This window comes from Pan paniscus, chromosome X (assembly GCF_029289425.2).
Source record: "Pan paniscus chromosome X, NHGRI_mPanPan1-v2.0_pri, whole genome shotgun sequence".
In the NCBI taxonomy this organism is placed as follows: domain Eukaryota; kingdom Metazoa; phylum Chordata; class Mammalia; order Primates; family Hominidae; genus Pan; species Pan paniscus.
Window position 1 is genome coordinate 102,362,669 of NC_073272.2, and position 18,563 is coordinate 102,381,231.

The window sequence follows — 18,563 nt, forward strand, 5'->3', positions numbered from 1 at the left end:
CACTCCTTAACAAACATCGAATACTTTTTTTTTTTTTTTTTTTTGAGGTGGAATCTTACTCTGTGGCCCAGGCTGGAATGCAATGGCATGATCCCGGCTCACTGCAACCTCCACCTCCTGGGTTCAGGTGATTCTCCTGCCTTGGCCTCCCGAGTACTTGGGATTACAGATGCTCACCACCGCACCCGGCTAATTTTTGTATTTTTAGTAGATATGGGGTTTTGCCATGTTGATCAGGCTGGTCTCGAACTCCTGACCTTAGGTGATCCACCCACCTCGGCCTCCCAAAGTGCTGGGATTACAGACGTGAGCCACTGCACCCGACCTACATGAATACTTTTATAATGGCCTTCTGGAAAGCCATACACTTGGGCTGCAATTGTTCAGAACATTGAAATTGCCTTTAGAACCAGTTTGTATTAATTTTATATTTATGATTGACACATTATAATTGTGTATATTTATGGGTACAGTATGATGTTTCAATGCATGGGTGCATTGTATAATGATCAAATCAGGATAATTACCATATCCATCACTATAACCACATTCAGAACCAGTTTGTGAGTTATACAAGGACACCAGGATCATCGCTTTATAGCCGTGGCTATATATTGAATATTTTTGTACTCAAGATCAGTGCTTTTTCATCTTCATCATGTCCTAACACACTCAGAAAAAGAGTATTTGCATGGGATAAACAGACACATATGTTCCCCCTTAAAGGCATCAGCCTCAAGGACTCCAGCTGCCCCATTCCCACCTGCAACTACTGTGAGCACTGAGGGAAGCAGTATCTTCAGCACACCTGTAACCTATTTCTAGCATGTGATTGGAATGCTCTACCCCAGGTCCATGGTTTTCAATCTGCCTTTCTTGGAGTCTTAGGATTCCCAGGAAATGCTTCAAAAGGCACTACAGAGGTTCAGGGGAAGCTGAGTGGGTTGGATCTATGTGCTTCCCACTACTCTCAATCAAAACAACTTAGCTTTGGGATTATGTGTAAGAGTGTGTTTGGAAAAAAGTTCCCCCTGTTAAAAATTGCTGTGACCACTTCTATAAATATCCATTCATCCATCCATCTTTAAAAAGAATCTGCATCTAATGGTTGAGTTGCCCTTCTGCATATTCCTAACACTGACAGTATTACTATCTACTGATTTTTTTAGTTGATGGAAATCTATTCATGTTACTCAAAAGATTCCCGTGCTCAGATTTCACATAATTTATTAAAAGCTCTAGCTAATACCTTCAAATAAAGTTTGTAAACTTTTGTAAATTCTATTTTTGAAGAAGTGTGTCACACACATGGCAGTCAGGCAAGAGTAAATAGTAGTTTTGAATACAAGTCCCAAAGGTATCATTTTTTTATTTTGATGCCAGAGTTCTCAACTTCCTTGGCAGTATTTTCTGTCTGCCAAAAGCATAGGCCTCCACTGTACACATGTCCATTTGTGCAAAGGTTCCCCTAGGAAACATTTCTAGAATTTGAATTTCTAAGTCTGAATAGAACATTTTTCATCATTGGTGAAGGTGTAGAACAGTGATTCTTAACCCTGGTTGCATTAGAATCACCTGGAGAGCTTTTAGAACCTAGTCATGCCCAGGATCCGCTCCCAAAGATGCTTATTTAATTGGTCTGGAGAGGAACTTGGGCCTTGATAATTTTTAAAACGTTCCCTAGGTAATACTAATGAGCAGTCAAATTTGAAAACCGCTGTTGTAGAGAGTCAGGCAATCTCATCAACTGCTGGAGGTAAAGGAGAATAATTTGGTGTAACCTCTTCTAATGGTCATTTACCAATATCCATTAAAATGTTCATAGTTTTGAATGAGAAATTAATAGATATTTATCCTACAGAAAAAAATACATAAAAGTGGGCACAAATATTGTATAAATATGTTAATTGTACCAATGTTTGTATTTTTGAAACTAGAAATATTCAATATATCCACAAATAGGAGATTAAATAGCTTACAGTAGTTCCGTAGTATGGGATATTCTGCATTAGTTTAAAGTAATCGAAGAGATCTATATGTACTAAAATATGATCTTCGTTTTGAAAATGCATGAAAAGAGAAAAACTGGAATGACATATAAAATATCTAATAGGTTTATAGCTAGTGGAGGAACTAGAGTGTTTTATTATCTTTTTATCTTATTTCTCTAATTTTTCTTTGGTAAACAAATACTACTTATGTAATAAAACATACAACCTTAAGGAGAAGATCTGATGAGGAAGCATTTGTTACACAAAAAGTTGAGCATATACCCATAAAGGAAATATCAATTAAATGGAGCTTCTCGGGCCGGGTGTAGTGGCTCACGCCTGTAATCCCAGCACTTTGGGGGGCTGAGGTGGATCACTTGAGGCCAGGAGTTTGAGACCAGCTTGGCAACATAGCAAAACCCCTTTCTACTACAAATACAAAAATTAGCCAGGTGTGGTAGCGCATGACTGTAATCTCAACCACTCAGGTGGCTGAGGCACGAGAATCACTTGAACCCAGGAGGTGGAGGTTCCAGTGAGCCGAGATCATGCCACTGCACTCCAGCCTAGGCAACAGAGTGAGACTTTCAAAATAAAATAAAATGAGATAAATGGAACTTCTGTAGGGGTGAATTATTGGGGCAAGATACAAAGTCGAATTTCATGAACGCATATTAGTCTAGGAATTACAAAATATCGTAAATGAGAAGATGTAAATATGAGCTAAAATTCACAGTAATCGCCCAAGTAAATGAGATATTTAAGCAATCCAGAACCTTTTCTCATCAAGTTGATTAAGGGAAATAATCTCCCAAGGTGTTGGGAGGCTGATAGGAAAGTGTGTGTTTCATAATCAGAACCTAAGAAATCTGACACACAAACTTTGAAAGTGTATAAGGGAATGATCAAAAATTAGCTGGGTGTGGTGGTGGGTGCCTGTAATCCCAGCTACTCAGGAGGCTGAGGCAGGAGAACGGCTTGAACCCAGGAGGTGGAGGTTGCAGTGAGACAAGATGGTGCCACTGCACTCCAACCTGGGCAACAAGAGCAAAACTCCATCTCGAAGAAGAAAATGTATAAGGGGATGAGAAATGTTTTGTTTTCCAGAGGTCAAGGGAAGTCGCAGATCTTGGATGGCCGTTACATATATTATTGGCAATGCAAAGAGTCGGTTTACATCCAGACACCATACTCTCTTTTAAAAATGACTGCATCAAATAAGTCTTGTGAAAAGCAAAGAAAATAATAAAATTGTGTTTTTATCTTAAACTAGTAACAGAAGCAATCAGTTGCTGAATGGTGTGTCACTTTATATTCAGTAGGACCTCCCTAGACAGGATTATTCTGTGAAGTAGCATTGTTGGAACAAAAAGTAGCTAAGGAAGACATTTCTTCTTTTTAATAGACATTCTGTGCACCCTTTAACACAATATGGTTGCAGCATCAAAGGACACAATTGATTAATAGTCATCATAAAACTTCACAACCATCCTACAATGTGAAAAACTGAGCACTTAGCCTCTACTAAAGGTTTGTTTATTACATGAATGAAGGAATGAACGAATGAGCTATGAGGCACTAGATATTGATAAAAACAATTCTCTATCTTTAAAGTGGAAGTTGAGAAGAAAACATTAGTTCCTTGAACAGCCAACTACCTTTGCCACCAGTAGGTTTAGTCATACAAAAATCTCTTGAATGGAATCTATGGTCTTTGAGATATTTCAAACTGTGATAGAAACAATGCAATGAATTCAAGCAGGTCCCTTCTTTAGGACTGATCTACAAAATATGATAATGTGATATGAGTTTAATTGCACTCCTCTACACTATAAAGGACATCTACACTGATCAGGCAAACCTCACAATTCAAATGAACCAATTCAAACTGCACATGTGAGCTTCTCAAATGTTTTGTAGGTATAGGCTCAATAGAGGGTTGTTTGCTATTAAATATTGGAAAGTTTACGAATTTGTGTTGGGCAGCATTCAAAGCCATCCTGGGCCACATGAGGCCTGCGGGTCACAGATTGGACAAGCTTGCTTTAACCCATAATTTGATTTTTTAACGTTTCTCTGATGCATGCGAAAATATTATGAGTAAAAAGACAATGTTTGGGCTCTGCTTTAAAATACTCTAGAAAACACACACACACACACACACAAACACACACACACACAAAAGGGTTGGAGAGAGTTTTAAAAATGGCAGAATGTTACTAGATGTTGCAACTTGCTGGTGGGCATATGGGTGTTCATTAAGCTATCTTTTCTACCTTTGTATATGCTAGAAATTAAAATTTTAATCCAAAAATAAATAAATAAATATTGGAATCTTAATATACAATTTTAATACTTTTATCATTTGACATGTCCTATGTAATATGCTGTGAGGATGAAAATACAACTCCATTTTCTTTTGAATATGTGTTAAAAATAATAATAAAAATTATTTTTCTTTGCCCAGTGATTTGAAAATGCCACTTTTATCATAATAAACATTTATAAATGCTTTGGTCACTCTCTCAGTGGGCTTTCTATTTTATTTCATTAAATTATATATTGTTATATTGGTTTTAATTGTTCTTGCCTTGTAATTTGTTTTAGTATAAAACAGAGAAAGAGTCTCTTCATTATGCTTCTTCTGAATGGCCATCATTCTTGTTTTATTTTATTTTATTTATTATTCCTGTTTCTAATGGAAGTAAGGAAGGGTAGAATGACTTACTCAGTGTTATAAAGTAAGAATGTTGTTGATATAGCCCAGGGACCCAGATTTCATGCCTCCCATTACAGTATTCTGTTTGTCAGCATCGTTATTTTGCTTTATTCTTTTGTGGGATCTTGTCTCTCTGTATCTTGAAGGATATAACCAACATCAAGTTCTCTTGCTTCTCTGCTGCTGACAGGGGGAAAAAAAAAAAAGGAAGCAGGAATGTACACACACCAGTTACATATAAATGGGTGGTCTTTCATCCCTATCTCAATTATATCATCCTAAACATTCTATAATACAAAAATGATGCTTAAGGTAATATATAATGTAATGTGTGCTTATTTCTCTGTCTGATTCTTAAAAAATTTCTGATGTATTTAACAGTCATGCTGCAATCTCACCAGAATTCTTACACTCAGTCACTACATTCAGTTCAATTAGTTAAACAAAAACTCCCAGAGTGTTTGGCCCTGGCTGAGGCTCTACAGATATATGTTGCTGTGTGGTAGGATACCATTGTGGTTAATACCAATGTGCTTTGACACCATACAGTCTGGGCTAGGGTACTGCCTCTGCCCCCTACTAGCCATGTGGTCCTGGACAAGTTTCTTAACCTTTCTATACCTTGAGGTCCTGATCCATAAATGGGGATAATACCTTAAAGAGCTGTTACGAAGCTCAAATACATTAATGTCATTAAAGTACTGAACATGGTGTCCAGCATAGAAATGTAGGCTAGGGTGGACCTTCATGCTTTTTGTTCATCTGTCTTGACGTTGAAACTCCTTTTGGGTCTGGCTTTACTTGCTGCTCATATAACCAATTTCTACATGTTTTACCATTTAAAACATGCGTTTAATAAAGGGGAACAAAAGCTAAGCTCTAAATTTTGGTTGAAACTGCTGATTTTGATACAGTTTATAAAAACGACTATACTTCAGTTTGAGAAACTCATGTAAGGATGAAAAAAGACTGGAGACTCTCAATTCTGTATGCCATATGCATTTATTTAACAAATATGTATGGAATGTCTATTATATGCCAGGCTCCAGAAGCCCTCAAACCATATCTTTATTACAGAAATTTCTTCAGGGGTCCAGACCCATGAATTCAAATACCTATGAGCAATTTATATCTAAAGCAGTGATTCCCATACAGGAGCAATTATGCTCCTTAGCTCCAGGGACATGGAAATGTCTGGAGACATTTTTGGTAGTCACACCTGGGGGTGCTACTGGAATCTTATGATTAGTGGCCAAGGAGGCTGCTGAACATCCCCCAATGCCTAGGACAGCCCCCACAGCAAAGAACTCTCCAGCCCAAAATGTCAATAGTGCTGAGGTTGAGAAAACCTGCTCTAGAACAGGGCAAATGTTACTACCCACACCTATCTGCAAAGGTTCATGGTGGAACCCAAGGTTGGGGTCTGACCACCCTGGATTCAAATAACCATGCTGCCTCTTATTGGGCGTGTGTCCTTGTAAAATATATTTAACCTCCATTAGCCTTAGGAGAGCCTGCTTCTGGGGAGGAATAAGTTTAAGCAGGGAATATTGATACCTAACTTACAGAACAGTTGTAAGGACTTAGAGAAACAGTATGTGAAGTGCCTAACACAGTGTCTGGCCCATCGTAGGCCCTTGAAATGTTAGTTTTCTTTCCATCCCCCTTTCTAACTTCTGCTTCTGAGATGACTTTAACCTAAACTACATAGTGCTAAGCAGCATAATTGTGTTCTAAAGAGCTTCTGAAAGCAAGGCAACAGAAAGAAAAATAAACTCACACAGACCCACATTATGTGTAAGAGTTGGTGCCTCTTCTGTGTTGTGGCATCGTGCATTGTAGGTGGCATGGGGAAATGTCACCCCATTTCTTAGAATCAGTGTACCTTTCCTGACCTCTTTGGGCCCCCCTTGGAGAGTGAACATCAGGAGTGGCCATTGACTGGTTATCTGGGTTGTTCCTGTGGCTCCATAAAGACACATGCCCAGGGAAGAGCAGAGCATGAGGATGGGTCTTCTGGAGAGAGCAATGGAGTGAAAGGCAGAAGATGTCGCTTCCAGAGCCTGACAAACTGCTTTCTGTGTGATGTGGGTAAAACATATACCTTCTCCTGGCTACAGACTTGGTGTTAGGGCATGTGAGTTGAGGGGATCTTCTAGCAGGCCAATTTTGGGTATAAATCATTTGGCTTGTCTCTTTCCAAGCATTTCTGCCATCATATAAGTTCTCATATTCTAGTGCTGCTGAAGGATTAAATGAATTAAACTATCTCATAGGAAATCTGGGACATTGCTGAGGCAGAAGGTCAAAGTGTGCTGGTGGGACTCCTAGATGGCCCTTATCACTTCTGCTTGGGAGGGGCACACTCCATTTCCCCTCATAGCTCATTGGCCACATCTAGTCACATGCCCAGGTCTGATGTCAGTGGAGTGGGGTCAGTGGGTGCCTCAGTGCACTTGAGCTGCCATAACAAAATACCTGAAAGTGGGTAATTTGTAAACAACAGAAATGTATTACTCAAAGTTCTGGAGGCTAGGAAGTCCAAGATCAAGATGCCAGAATATTTGTAGTGTGGTAAAGACTCCGTCTGCATCATAAATGACACCTTCTTGCTGCATCCTCACATGGTGAAGTGGCAAACAGGTTCTCTCAGGCCTCTGATAAGGACACTAATCCCATTTATGAGGGCTCTGCCTTCATGGCCTAACTACCTCCTAAAGATTATTAGGTTTCAACATATAAATGTGTGGGAGACACAAACATTCAGACAAAAGAAGTGGGCCTAAGAGGGACCCTAAGGACCTGCCGGTACATGTAACTTCACAGCTAGGTTTCATGGGCCAGAAAACAAGATTTCATCTCCACTATCATCTTCCTCAACATGAGGGGTTATTGAGTGAGTACCTTTAGGGGACAATACTAGGGAAATGTAAAACTATCATCTTCCAAATGGGAAGCTGCTGGTTTTATTGTGGGGAGGGCAAGAATGGAATCACATTCCATTTCTGCCACTTCTCTGGAGAGGGTCTTAGTCCCTTTGAGAAGGAGCTTGGTCATCTGTGAAATAAGACGCACCACATTATCTTCTTCAGAGTACTGTCCCGAGGGATAAATGAGAAAACCTATCAAGTGCCTATGGGAGATAGTAGGACTTCAGCACATAACAGGTCTGGCTATTTGCCCCCTCCCTCCCAGAGAGTAGATGACATTGACCTAAACCAAAGGGCATTACTGCCATTGAGACCTTGTGGAAAGGTAGCAGCAAGAGCTGAAATATATCCCCATAACCTATGAGCTTTGGGCCAGTTCTGAGTTGTGGGATGAGTTACATGTGAGAGCTGGGGAAAAGGAAAAATAAATCACCATACCATTTCCTATAACTGCATCTGCCTTCCTCTCCTCTTAATTTATCATTCAGTTTGACACTGGAGGAGCAGTTTCCCATTAACTTTAAGGTAGAAGGGACACCACAGGGCAATATGACAAGAATACTGGACGGAAGACTAGAGTCATAAGACCAGACACATTATGATCCATGATTATGTTCTGTTATATGGCAAAAGGGAGATGATCAGCATAGGCCTGACCTAATTAGTCAAGCCCTGTAAAATCAGAGAATTTTCTCCTGCTGTTTAGAGTAGGGCAAGTCAGAGATTCAAAGCACAGGAAGCCTTCAATGTGCCATTGCTGGATGGAAGAAGGAGGCCACATGGCAGGCAAGTGAACTAGCCCCCAGGAGCTAAGAATATCCCCAACTGACAGTCATCAAGGAAATGGGGACTGCGGTTCAATGGCCACATGGAAATGACTTCTGCCAGCAGCAAGAATGATCTTGGAAGCAGATTTTTATCTAGATCATCCACGTGAGACCTCAGTGGAGCCAACATGGGCACTTTGATTCTAGCTTTGTGAGACCTTGAGCAGAGAATAAGGTCATGCTGGACCAGTCTTCTGACCTACAGACCTGTGAGCTACTAGATGGATGTAGCTTTCAGACACTAAGTCTGGTTACACACCTACAATAAATTAATACATTCCAGTTAAGTTAAATCTATTCAATGCATACACAGTATTTTTGTTTACATGTACACATGTGTATAGATGATAATTGGTGGAAACATAATTACAGTTTTTATTAGTGCATGGTGGGGTTAGATATTATCAATATTCATATTGGTATTTGAATGCACTTTCCACATTTTTTAAATAGACAATGGGTTACTTATTAATCAGAGATAAAACACATTAGAGCTTTGTTCATGTCAAATTTGATAGATTTCAGACTTTTCAAAAGGTATTGTAAATATGATAGTAGGCAAACACGTACACAACCAAGGTTATGAAGCAAAACATTACAGAGTGGACTCTCCTGTGTGAGTTCCCTGATTGCCTCAGCGCCCTCAGAAGGAACCACTATCCAAAATTTCTTGTTTAGTCATGAATACATCCCTAAACTAAACACATAATTGCTTTGCATATTTTTATCTCTATATAAGTAACATATTTATATATCTATTATCGAAATGTTTTCTTCTGAAAATAGTGTTTCTGAGATGTTTCTAACCAGGTGACTTTGGGACTATTTTGATATTTACCCATGCTCCTGTGAACAGGTTTGCTATGTACCGAGACTCTGCAATGCACATCTGAGAGGGCAGCAGATGACAGAGCCTCACATGCTTCTATTGTGGGTGCTGCTCAATATCTCCACAAAGAAGTTGTACCAATTTGTCCACTCCAAGCTATGTATGGGCTTCTCGTGGCCCCAACATTTCAATTCAAACAGGATGCAACATAAACACAAATTCGATGATTGGGTTTTCTTTTCAAACTCTAGAATTATTCCAAGACATATTCTAAGGTATAATGTGGAACCATTAGCTAAGCATTTTTAATGCACCTGTGAAATACACTATTTAAAACATAATACAATGGGGAAAAATAAAGAAAATCTAATGTGCCAATAACAGGATCTCAGAATAAAAAATATTAAAAATCTGTGAAACCTATTTTTGCACAGATCAGGAAAAACAGATGTTTTCAAATTGTTGGATGGAATATAAGAACTATTAAAGAAATTTTAAAGTTCAACTATATAGGAAGCATTAAAAATATTAAATGGTCATGCTCTTTGACAAAACAGTTCCACTTCTGGGAATGTATCCTCCTGATATGGCCTCAAGAGTCTCCTGCTGTAACCACTCGTGTCCACACTGCTTAGGGCTGAGATGACCATTTCCTTAGTTGGCCCAGTGCCTTCATGTCCCAGATCCTGAGTCATCTACCCCTGGATCAAAACAGGAAAATCAAATCTGAATCATGGATGGATGCCCAGCCTCGAAGGACCATCCACTAATTCACCACAAACATTGATATAGAGCAATGCTCAGGTCCCAACTCCTGGAGAGATTTGTAGACCTCAGACCTCATCCCTGTCTGGGAGAAATCTTCCTTCCTCTCCCATCTTTGTGTCCTGAGAGGCCCCCACATCCCTACCAGGTACAAGCAGCCCGGTCCTTTCAACAAATTAAGTTTTCATAAAGGATGAAAGAAAAACCGGCTCCAGAAGGCTTCTGCTGTCAGCCCTCTCACAAACCTCCCCCGAAGTAAGGAGAGGGGGCACCAACCCTACTGCAGGGAGGGTAAGCAAGGAGAACAGAGATTAACCTCCTTAACAGTACATGTCCAGATACATTTGCTAAAGGTCTACCACTAGCAACTCAAGGTGCCCAGGCTGGCAGGTTCTATCCCTGGCTCTGGCAGTGGGCCTGGTGAGTAACCTCCTTGCCATTCAACTCTGTGTTTAGGAGCACGTGCTTTATAGTCACTGACATCCATGAGGAAGAGAGGATACTGGTACCTCACCAGCACGGCTGTCATGAGATTAAATCCAGACACTAATGTGAAGAAACTGGAGCTGGGCCCAGCTAAACCATCTGCCTTACAAAATAGTAGCTGTCTTTTCCTCCTCCAAGCAGGGAACTCATGTTACTCTGAGCTGCCACCTCAGCCAGGGCCCCTTAAGAGGGCGCACATCGTAGTCACCTTGATGAGTCTTTTCTAAACCCTCAGCTGAAACTCCCTTGTTGGTGGAAAAATAGGACTTTGGCATCAAAGATCATTAATGTCTTAAGTTATAATATGAGCCTTGGAAAACAGATATATCCACACCAACAGTATATGTGAGCGTCTGCTGGCTTTTCATTCCACCAACACCAAGTATTACCAACTTTTGTCTTTATTGCCAATCCAATCTGCTCATTTTCCCCAGACCTGTCCCATTGGAAGAATCAGCTCAGATGGTCATTAAACTTAGAGATTCACAGGGTCATCCCCTGCAATTGCCAGATTTAGCAAATAATAAGACGATTTAAAATTTTTATTTTGTTATTTATTTCATTTACTTTTATTTATTTAATTAAAATCCAGTTGGATTTTAATTTTAAATAAACTAATATTGCATGCCACATAAACCAAAAAATATTCCTATTAATCCGGAATTTAAAGTTAACTGAGTTGATTTTAATCTGGTAACTGTACACGTGGAGGGCTCTGTGGAGAGCCAAGATGCTCAGGTCAACAGCCTTAACTGAGCTCCCAGCAGATGCCAACACCAGTCATCATTCATGTGAGTGAGCTCTCTCAGATGTCCCAGATGAGTGGAACCTCCAGATGACTGCAGCCCCAGGTGACAGACATCATATAGAGCAGAAAACATCCAGCTGGGCCCAGTTAACACACAAAATACTGAGAGAAAATAAATGGCTATTAATTAAGGGTGCTTGTTAAGAAGGAACGGATATCTAAAACATTATGGTTTTGGTGAACTTTTCCTCATTTTCTGTGTTGTGTTATCATTGGATAAGAAAGGGATTTTCTTATCCTTGAAGGCTTAGTGAAACTTGGTTATAATTGTATCATCTGAGTGTTGGCTTACATGTGGGTACAGATTTCTGAACATGTCATCAATTCCTTCTTGAAGAGATTCCCAAGGGCAATTTACATGATATCTATTTTTCATGCTAGTCTTAAAATTTGAAACCTAACTCCTTAAGAAGAATTCCCACTGCAATCATGTGAATTAAGATACTGAGAGGGCATTGCTACAAACCATTCTATGAGGAAACCTGAGAGGTTGTCTTAGTGAGTATTCATTCTGAACAATTTTAGAAGTGTTTCTCAAAGAAAGTGTCCTGAAACACTTTCTCCTGCTATAGTGATAACCCTTGGCAAGGAAGTAACTTTCCTTGGGCACACATAGACAGGGCTCCTTTAGGAGACAGCAGATAGATATACATTGCAGTCCTTGGTCTTTATGACTGTCCCAATGCAGCACTGCTGGGTGGATAAGTCAATTCTAGAACTTACTCATAGTAAGCCCACGTGACAGCAAATCTAAGTCACATTCTCCAATATCACCTTATAAGAGATAAAGTCAATATATGTTTCTCCTTATTCTTTTCCTATGTTTCTCAGTTGGTTTAGAGCTCAGACTAGAAGCAGAAGAGTATTTTGGGGGCCCCTTAAAGAATTAAGCATTGTGAATCAAGAACTATAGGAATAATTGTAGAGTCAGTGAGACACAGTTAGAGGAGTAAACCTGTGGGCCTATTTTAAGTCCCATCCCTGAAGGCAAAGCTGAACAAGTGCCTCCTGAAGGGCAGCTTACTACCAAGAAGTTGAAGGGAGAGGGCTTGGGCAGAGTATCATGTGTCTCCTTCCAGATTCTCCAATCGGATAAGTCATTCCTGCCGTAGAGAGGAGTGAGTGTGTAGAGGCTACATGTATTTTTGTCATGGATGTATTTTCCACATGGAAAAACATACCAGGAATGAAGGATAAGAATTTCCTTAAGGCAGGGCTGGGTGCGGTGGCTCACGCCTGTAATCCCAGCACTTTGGGAGGCCGAGGCGGGTGGATCACGAGGTCAGGAGATCGAGGCCAGCTTGACTAACATGGTGAAACCCTGTCTCTACTAAAAATATAAAAATTAGCTGGGTGTGGTGGTAAGCGCCTGTAATCCCAGCTACTCGGGAGGCTGAGGCAGGAGAATCGCTTGAACCTGGGAGGCAGAGGTTGCAGTGAGCTGAGATTGCGCCATGCACTCCAACCTGGGCGATAGAGCGAGACTCCGTCTCAAAAAAAAAAAAAATTTCCTTAAGGCAAACTACTGTGTGTTTTAATTGACTGGATTCCTGCCTACTAAATGATTATATTATTCTAGTCCGGCCTCCCTGAAATAACTGTATTATTACTCAAATGACAGTTTTTGTGTTTCTAGATCATTCAGTCACTTGATTATAAACAATCTGTTTTCTGCCACAGATAACCAGCTGCCTAGTATAGTGTGTGACTTGTACATGTTCCTCCTCAGAGGGCTAGCTCATCTCCCAGAGTCCTAGGACACCTCTCTGGGCTTCTGTGTACTGATGATACTCCTCTAAGGTCACTTTTTTTTTTTTTTTTTTTGAGAATCTCGGCTCACTGCAAGCTCCGCCTCCCGGGTTCACGCCGTTCTACTGCCTCAGTCTCCTGAGCAGCTGGGACTACAGGCGCTCGCCACCACGCCCGGCTAATTTTTTGTATTTTTAGTAGAGATGGGGTTTCACCGTGTTAGTCAGGATGGTGTCGATCTTCTGACCTCGTGATCCTCCCGCCTCGCCCTCCCAAAGTACTGGGATTACAGGCATGAGCCACCGCGCCCGGCCCCCTTAGGTCACTTTTAAAGCAAAATTCCTGACAACATGGACTTCCTTTCCTCTACCATAATGAGTAGAGAGTCTTGAAAATTGCCCGGATCCCAGCCTCTAATTGGTATGTTTTCTCAGGGAGTTATCTGAAGAATGAAGGTGTTTTGCTTTAAGGGATAGGCTGGGGATGGAGGAGCGGGTTGTGCATAGTCATTTTCAGGTGTGGAAGACAAGCCAGTGCTACGCGGTTGCCATAGTAACCTGACGTCATATTAGCGACGGTGACGACTTTTTATTGAGACCAATTTGGCCTGGGGAGAACCGCCTTCAGGCGTTTGGACTCAGTGGAGGTTGTGAGTGCCCAGCAGTGTGGCCTGAATCTCCGTGGGGTTTAGGGAGACGAAAGGACCCCAGATCGACGTCCCCTCGTTCCCACTTTGGGGATCGGCGCTCTGGCTGTTTCGTGAAGGAGAGAGAGGTGGGTCTCTTCTGGCCCCAGTGAGTGTGGTGTCCTGCTCCAAGGTGTCCCGGGGCTACTTTCCCTGTAAAGGCGGGACGCGGGAGGATGAGACAGGTAAAGACCCTCTCTGAGCCCAGTTTCCCACTCTGTAAAATGGAAATAAAAATGCTCACCCACAGGATTGCTGAAACCTTCAGTGATAACATAGGTGCAAGACGATAGCCCTGTGGTTATTGCAGGATCAGGAATGCCTGTATGAAGTCAGGCCTCTTCTTGTTCTGTTTCAAACTTTCTTACAGTATAGACAAGGGAGAAACTTTATGTTTAACATGCATTTATGATAAGTTTATATATATATTTCTGACTGCATAAATAATAACCAGTGATTCCCATCAACACTATCAAATGAATGTTGAAATATAAAGTTAGTTAGAAGGCCTTCCTACCAATTTGAGATTATAATATGCATTCTCCCATATCTGTTGTATAATAAATTTGTTTATGAACTATAACTTATAAAGTGTCAATTAAAAAGTCGTATGATGTTTTGATATATTTTATACATTGTAGAATGGCTGAATCAAGCTAATAAACCTATGCATTACCTAATGTACTTTTTTTGTGGTGAACACTTAAAATCTACCCATTTAGCAGTTTTCAAGTGTACAATATATTTTTATTAACCATGGTCACTATGATGTACAATAGATCCCTTGAATTTATCCCTCCTCTCTAACTGAAATTTTGTATCCATTGACCAACATCTCCCCAAACCCCTCCCCAGCCTCTGTCTGGTAATTACTGTTCTACTCTCTGCTTCTATGAGTTCAACTTATTTAGATTCCATATACAAGTGAGATTACGTGGTATTTGTCTTGCTGTGCCTGGCTTATTTCACTTAATGTCCTCCAGGTTCATCCATGTTGTCACAAATGACAGGATTTCCTTCTTTTTTCAAAAAGCTGAATAGTACGCCATTGTGTGCATGTATGACATTTTCTTTATTCATCTGTTGATGGATACTTAGGTTGATTCCATACCCTGGCTATTGTGAATAATGCTGCAGTGAACATGGGAGTACATACATCTGTTTGAGGTACTAATTTCATTTCCTTTGGATATATACTCAGAAGAGGGACTGCTGGATCATTTGGTAATTCTATTTTTAGTTTTTTTCAGGAATGACCATACTGTTTCTGTAATATCTGTATAAATTTACATTCCCAGTATTGTACAAGGGTTCCATTTTTTTCCACATCCTTGTGAACACTTACCATCTTTTGTTTTTTTAAATAATGGCCATCCTAACAAGTGTGAGGTGATATCTTGTTATGGTTTTAATGTGCATTTCCCTGACAATTAGTGATATTGAGAATTTTTTCACATATCTGTTGGCCACTTGTATGTCTTACTTTGAAAAATGTATATTTTATTATATATGGACACATGATTATTGTACATATTTATGGGGGTACACTGTGATATTTCAATACATGTATACAATGTGTAGTGATAAAATCAGGGTAGTTAGCATATCCATCATCTCAAATCTTTTTCATTTATATGTGCTGGTAACATTCAACATTTTCTCTTCTAGCTATTTGAAAAATACATTAAATTATTGTTTGATAATTTAGTATAATGCTATAGAACACTAGAGATTATTCTTCCTATCCAGGGTCTGGAGTATGGGCTAGCCTTCAATGGATGTTAATCTGGTGTCTGGAGTACAGACATGTGCAAAGTGACCTTGGCTTAGGGGCCCGGATCCCAGCCTAGTTCCTCTAATTGGTATGTTTTCTCAGGGAGTTATCTGAAGAGTGAAGGTGTTTTGCTAGGTCTCTATGGCAGTGGCTCTGGTGTCTGAGGCATGGGCAGGCACAGTCAGGCACAGAGCTGGGGTCTGGAGTATGGGTATTTACAGAGTAGTTGTAGCTTGGGGGGGTCAGTGACACATGCAGCATTGGGACAGGTGGCACCTCTGGTCCCAGAGTGGTATAATAGCTGCTGCTTCTTGAGATGAGAAGTGTGCAGCCACTTCTCCCTCTCTGGGGTTCCTTGGGCAGGAATGGCTGTTGGTTATCTCAGTGGCGAAAGATGCCAGTGTCCTCTCCAGAGCAGACTGCTGGGGACCATGGTGATTCCTGCCACATGGCTAATAGCAATAGCCTTTGCCTTTCTTCTTTTCTCCTAGACATCTCCTGGCACCTCAAGTATACTGATCTCACCAGCAATATTTTCTGTGTGGATATTCCCCATTTTTTTTCCTACTGTGTTGCTGCAGATTCTTAAATGGGCCCCTGAGCCCTCCCATGAATACTTTAGTTTGTGGATAGCTGTCTACACTTGTTTTTTTGTGGCAGGGGGTGATGAAGGCTGATATCTCCTACTCTGCCCTCTTGGTCCTTCAGTATCTAGTTTGCCCTATTCTAATGATACCCTGCCATGTCCCCTAAAGGAACCGTATAGGCTTATATATCATTGTTATTATTTTCCAGGACATAACATTTTCAGTTCTGTTGTACCCAGCCTACCCATTCCTCCCACTGTCCTGTCTCCAGACAAATACAGCACTTTTGTCATTATAGATTAGATTTCATTTATTTAAAAATAATCATAGAGGTTTTTTTTTATTTTTATTTTTTAGGGATCTGGCTTCTTTCATTCACTCTATGTATTTTTAGATTTGTCCATTTTATTGCCTATTTCAATAGTTTTTTTTTTTTATTACAGAGTAGCATTACAGTATAGGATATACTACAATTCGTTTTGTCCATTCACTTGCTAATGGATATTTGGGTTGTATTCAATTTAGGGGATCTTGTGTATGAGTCTTTACAGAGAAATGTGCTTTCTTTCTCTAGGGTAAATACTTAGGATTGCAGTGGCTGGAACATGTTATAGATGTAAGACTAACATTGTAAGAAACTGCCAAACTGTTTTCAAAGTGGTTGTACCATTTTTCATTGTCTCAGCAGAGCTTCATCCTCCACAACCTCGTCAGTGCTTGGTATGGTCAGTCTCTAACTTTAGTGATTCTCATGCGGCGATAAAACAAGACGACCCAATGGAGCTTAATTAGGCCACACACAAAAAACATTAACTATTTAAAGGAATAATATTTAATCTACTGGGCTAAAAATTTCAGTTGGGGTAACTTCAGAGCACCGTACAACCTCTGAATGATTAAAACCCGGACTAGACTAGTTATTCATAAAAGTGTTTTATAATTTATTGACCCAAGCAATTTGATCAATAGAACAAGTTACCCTAGGGATAACAGCATGATCATATCTTAGAGTTCATATCAACCATAGGGATTTACAATCCTGATGTGGGATCAGAACATCTCAATAGTATAACAGCTATTTTTTTTTTTTTTTTTGAGACGAAGTCTCGCCCCGTCGCCCAGGCTGGAGTGCAGTGGTGCAATCTTGGCTCACTGCAACCTCTGCCTCCCAGGTTCAAGCGATTCTCTTGCCTCGGCCTCCCGAGTAGCTGGGACTACAGGCGCCCGCCACCTCGCCCGGCTGATTTTTTGTATTTTTAGTAGAGACGGGGTTTCACCGTGTTAGTCAGGATGGTCTGGATCTCCTGACCTTGTGATCCGCCCGCCTCAGCCTCCCAAAGTGCTGGGATTACAGACGTGAGCCACTGCGCCTGGCCAGCAGCTATTAATGGTTTATGTTTTCAATGACCAAAGTCCTACATGATTTAAGTTCAGGATCTGGGTTGGTTTCCACCTATTTAATATTTCTCCCAATACAAAAAGAGAAGAGAATTATGGCACACAAAAAGCACCCTCAATTCAAAAGATGATATAATCTAGATCTAATTTATTATTATACACTTTGCCCCAAAACAGGGCTTGTTAAGATGGTAGAGCCTGGTAATTGCATAAAACTTGAAATTTTATAATCAGAGGTTCAATTACTCTTCTTTTTAAAATAATTGTTTATTTTATTTTTATTTTTTGTGGGTATACAGTAGGTGTATGTATTTATGGGGTACATGGGACGTTTTGATACAGGCATGTAATGCATATTAATCACATCGTGGAAAATGGGTATCTCCTCAAGAATTTATCCTTTCTGTTACAAAAAATCCAATTATACTCTTTTAGTTGTTTTAAAATATACAATTAAGTTATTATTGACTATAGTCACCCTGTTGTGCTATCAAATACTAGGTCCGTTTCATTCTATTTTTTGTACTGGTTAACCATCCCCATCTCTCCCCAACCCTCCCCAATTCCTTTCCCAGCCTCTGGTAACCATCCTTCTACTCTCTATCTCCACAGGTTAAATTGTTTTGATTTTTAGACCCCACAAATAAATAAGAACATGCAAGGTTTCTCCTTCTATATCTGGCTTACTTCACTTAACATAATGATCGCCAGTTCCATCCATGTTTTTGCAAATGACTGGATCTCATTATTTTTTATGGCTGAGTAGTACTCCATCGTGTATAAGTATCACATTTTCTTTATCCATTCATCTGTTGATGGACACAGGCTTCTTCCATCTCTTGTCTATTGTGAACAGAGTGGCAACAAACATGGGAGTGCAGATGTCTCTTCAATATACTGATTTCCTTTCTTTTGGGTATATATCCAGAGTAGAATTGCTGGATCACATGGGTAGCTCTATTTTCAGTTTTCTGAGGAACCTCCAAACTGTTCTCTACAATGGTTGTAGTAATTT

At 40.2% G+C, this 18,563-nt stretch overlaps 1 protein-coding gene across 29 annotated transcripts in view; it reads left to right on the top strand.

Moving 5' to 3' along the window:
* LOC100986445 (ras-related protein Rab-40A-like) overlaps positions 1–18,563 on the top strand; it is a 221,663-nt gene that overhangs the window by 35,235 nt on the left and 167,865 nt on the right. For 3 of the 29 annotated variants that reach the window (XR_010111271.1, XR_010111275.1, XR_010111291.1), the window contains exons 1-2: positions 13,573–13,974; positions 14,888–14,956. The exons of 1 other annotated variant lie outside the window; for it this stretch is intronic. The gene's annotated coding sequence lies outside the window, so the exon portion shown is untranslated. Of the gene's footprint in view, positions 1–12,531; positions 13,975–14,887; positions 14,957–18,563 lie in introns of those variants that run through there. 25 more of the 29 variants (XR_010111285.1, XR_010111267.1, XR_010111276.1 and 22 more) reach the window with 20 other exon arrangements.